General features: G+C 54.5%; 1 pseudogene; it reads left to right on the top strand.

The window, feature by feature from the left end:
- Positions 1-956: 956 nt before the first annotated feature.
- Positions 957-2403, top strand: LOC133052952 (heat shock transcription factor, X-linked member 3-like; annotated as a pseudogene).
- Positions 2404-4351: the final 1948 nt, after the last annotated feature.

Below are 4351 nucleotides of genomic sequence, written 5' to 3'. Positions count from 1 at the left end.
GGAAAATCACATGCAGGTGTTCCCAAAGTGAACGCTTTAGGGCCACCAGAATGGTGTTTATGGAAAAATTGGAAACTGAAGGCAACAGCGTGTGATCTGAAGTGGGATGATGCCTGGGGGTGGGCAGAATGAGGGAGGCGGTAAGCTCAGTGGAGCACCTGGCTTTGCCCTCCCACATTACATCCTGGGGAATCTATGTCTCAGGTGCTTGGGAACAATCAAGTGGAATATGAGGTCACTCCATTGTGCTCAACCACAGCCCTCCTGTGGGGAGAGCTCGACCTGCGGGGTGGTGGGGGCAGGACAACAGGAATCTGACTTTGGGGCCAACTGAGTGGGACCAACCAGCCAGCAGCACCAGCCAGAAGACAACAAAGGCAGAAGGGGAAAAGGATGGGATGGGGGCATCAACTCAGACAGAGCTAATCAGCCCACTATGGACCCCATCTTCTGGGAGCGACAGTCACCAGGGGCCCATCTGACCCCTGGGATCTCTCTTGGTGGTAGCAGACCTAAGATTTGCCAGGGCCTAGCCCTTCAGCAGAAGCCAGCCACAAGCCTGCATGTTGCTAGTGAGGGGAGTGGAGACAGGGGAACATTTGACAACCCATCCAGGGCCTGGCCCCCTGAAACAAGGCAACTGGCAGCAGATGGGAGCCTTTGTAGGCAACCTGAAACCTACGCTTCTGTGCTTTCAGACAAGAGACAAGCTGGGGATCCCATCTCTGTCCCCAGACTGCCTCCCCCACACTGGGCAAAGGCTGCCTCTCCACATCACCTCTGTGACATAATGAAACAATTAAGGAAGCTGACCACTTAATTGGCTGCCTGTCCCATGACCCAGATTCTAGACTCTCCAGAGAGCTTTTTTGGGGCACCCCAACCCTGGTCTGAGGCCCTTCTGCCCTGAGCATTCAATGCTTGGGTAGAGAATGCTCCTGAGCTAAACTGGCTCCATGGCTAGTCAGAGTTCTCAGGAGGCATGGGCAGCCCTGCTGGCCCCATCAACTGACAGGGAGCCCACAGCAGGGGACCCCCATGATTACTCCCCGGTTCCAAACGTGGATTCAAGGGAGGCTTTGGAGAAGCAGGGTGACCAACCTGAGAGCCCAGACCCGGGCTCCCAAGTATACTTGACCCCACAGGGCCCCAACCCAGAAATAGTCAACAAGGAAGATAACAACACCATCCTTGGGCTGTCCTTCCCCAGGAAGCTCTGGATGATCATGGAGGATGCAGCCTTCACCTCTGTGCACTGGAGCGACAAGGGAGACACTGTGGTCATTGAGGCAAATCTCTTCCAGACGGCGGTCCTCCAGCTCAGGGGCACAGACCAGATCTTCAAGACAGACAGCATCAAGAGCTTCATCCGTGAAATGAACCTGTATGGGTTCAGTAAAATCTGCCCTTCGAGGTGCTCTGCAGGAAAGAAGAAGCTGATTGTAAAGTAGAAAGCCCTCCTGGGGAGACTAGGCTAGATGAGCTGAGTGCTGGACAGGTTTCATTTCCCAGAAGAACATTGTTATCATGAGAGTGTAGTTAAGGAAAGAGGAGGAAGCAGGGTCTGTCATGTTCCACCGCCCCCCTTAGACAGGATCCACAGGGGTGACTCCAGACCCTGCAGGGCCAGTTGGTGCCAGGGACCACCAGTAACACCTTAAGTGAGGCTAGCCCCAGGGGAGCTCTAGGGAGCAGCGTGCTAAGGCCTCATAACCTGCCAGGAATGAAGAGACCTTGTCTGCATACTTAGGCATGGCCAGGATGGTGGTAGGGAGGAGGGTGGAGAGGAAGGCTCTTCTCGCCCTTGCTGTCTAAAGTAATTCATTTCCTTTCAGATCTATCGCAACTTCAACTTTCAGAGAGACAAGCCTCTCCTCCTGCAGAACATCCGGAGGAAAGGTGACCCTCAGCCCACCACCAGCGCAAGAACCACCCCAAAGAGAAAGAAGCGAGCGGTGGAGGCCAGATGCTCTCCTCGATTCCATCATGAGTTCACCCAAGACGGACAAGAACGCCCAGAATGGAACCCCAGAAAACCCCAGCCTGCACTCATTTCTGTTCTCTGGCCTTTGATCTGTGTGCAGTCAAGCCAGGTGGGCCAGGGAAAACCATCTCCCCAGTGAGCAGGGTGGCCCCAGTGACGAGGGCATGTCCAACAATACCACGTCTGTACCCCTGGTTACTGCTGGAAGGGAGGGAGCAGGGGAAGTGACCAACAGCCCCCTGGAGTACCCAAGTTACAATTTGGTGATGGCTGTGTACAAGACCTTTTACTCCACCATGATGGAAGCCCTTTCAGTCATGGCCCCAGATGAGGCCTCTGAGGTGGAGGAGTAGCAGGGAGAGTCCTCAGATTACAAGGGTGCCCTCCGTGAGCAACTCAAGCACAAACAAAATTCCTGAGCTTCCAGATCCCTAGGGACACTCAAAATCACTCTCTTGTAATAAAAAAAAATTGATTTATGTTCTAATAAATTAAAGTGAAACTCTGTGGGAGTAAAGTATCAAACGAGAACTGCGAGTCTGTGTTCTTTATATTTGTCCATGTGATTCACACTGCACAGGATGAGCCCAATGAGGCTGCAAGCCCATGCCCCAGGCAGGCTTCAGTCTGGTCCCCATGGTCCTTTTTTTCTGAAGCAGCAACATTTCACATGCTCAGCCAAGAGTGTGGTGCTGAGTTGAGTGCAGAGGCCAGCACAGGATGGGCTTGTTCTTGGACCTTGGTTCCTGACAGTGGGGGTGTCACTTTCCATGAGTCATGCATCCTGAAGTGGAAGGTGCTCCTCAAGGATCCCCCAATGATACCACAAGTTTCTGATCAGCAGCTGAGCATCTCCAACTCTCGATCCATGGCCCTCCCTAAGAAGCTCAGCAGAAAATAGGGTCACTCACCCCACCCGCCAAGAGCCTTGCAAACGCATGACCCCAAACCCAAAGATAAGTACAAGGTTCCCACAAGGTGAACACCAGCCCTTCTTGCTCTGCCCTCACAGCTGTATTGATGAGCCTGTGTTTGGCTGTGATGCGTACAGGCAGCGTGTCCAACATGCAGGCCTTGTCTTGGCTCACAAGACAGTTTACAGCAGGGCAAGGGTCACCTGCAAGGACACACTGTGGCCTGTTTCTGGGCCTGCGGACCTCTCTACCAGCCCGAGGCCTCACTGTCTGCTTATGCTCAGCCTGCCCCCAAGCCTTCCCCCATTACTCCCTGGGCACTGTTTGGACTCGAACAGAGAGGGGAAAATACTAACCGATTTCCTAACAACACGTTTCTCTCAACCACCCAGATCCAGCAGAGCCAAAGTTAGTGGCAACACTAGCATTCTGTAAAGGTCAGAGGCCCAGAAACTCTCACTGAGTCCAGAGCAGCACTACATGAGGGGAGTCCCTGCCCCGGGCCCCATACCAAGTGGGCACCACAGGGCATGACTGATTCAAGCAGAACCAGATGCGCATGTCCAGGGTGGGGTGGTAACTCAGGGTGTCACCATGTGCTGATCTCTCAGTCACCTCCCTTTTGAGAGCCCACTCTGGACAGGACTCCTGCCCAAAGGGGTTCAGGTGCTAGGGGATGTCCACCTGGAAGATGTCCCTCCTACCCCTCCCTGGCAAGGCCTGCAACAGCCAGTGGGATTTGCTGAGCACAGTCATTTACTTCTGTCGCAGGTCAGGTAACAGGGCTTGAATCTCCAGCTCTTCCACCTCATCGGGACCTAGGTTTTCTGGGCATAGCAAAGTGTCCCCAGTGTCTGCAAGACCTCTGTGCAAAGACAGGAGACAGAAAGAGAACAAGGTCATTCAAAGCCGTGCCTCCTAGAGACGAAGACCGTATCATGGAGGGGACGTGAGGTGAATTGGGTCCTCTGGCTGAGCAATTCAGACTGGCAAAGGGAATTCAGACTTGGCAAAGGGAATTCAGACTTGGCAAAGGGAATTCAGGGCAAGACCAAGCGAGGGAGGGAGCAAAATGAAACGGAGAGGCCTGGTGCTCCAGGAACCCACCAGGCCATGGGGAGCTCTCAGTCTGCCCACTGAAGGCCGCAGGGGCAGAGCAGGAGGGCCCTGGTGGGGAGCCTGTGAACATCAGGTCCCCAAACGTTTTGCCAGCAGACAGGTGTTGCTGTGGGGCCTCACCGCTGGGGAGTCAGGGGATTTACTCAGGCCCGGCCGCAGGCAGTGGGGGTGGAACTGCCTGGGTTCCCAGGCTGGGTGCTGTGCTGCCTCTCATGGTCTCTGCTGGGCACACACACGTGGGGACACACACACACGTGGGGACACACACACACATGTGGGGACACACACACACGTGGGGACACACACATACACACATGGGGACACACACACACGT

This window comes from Dama dama, chromosome X (assembly GCF_033118175.1).
Source record: "Dama dama isolate Ldn47 chromosome X, ASM3311817v1, whole genome shotgun sequence".
Classification (NCBI taxonomy): domain Eukaryota; kingdom Metazoa; phylum Chordata; class Mammalia; order Artiodactyla; family Cervidae; genus Dama; species Dama dama.
The sequence above is the reverse complement of the archived record's forward strand: the minus strand, read 5'-3'. Positions and strand labels throughout refer to the sequence as shown.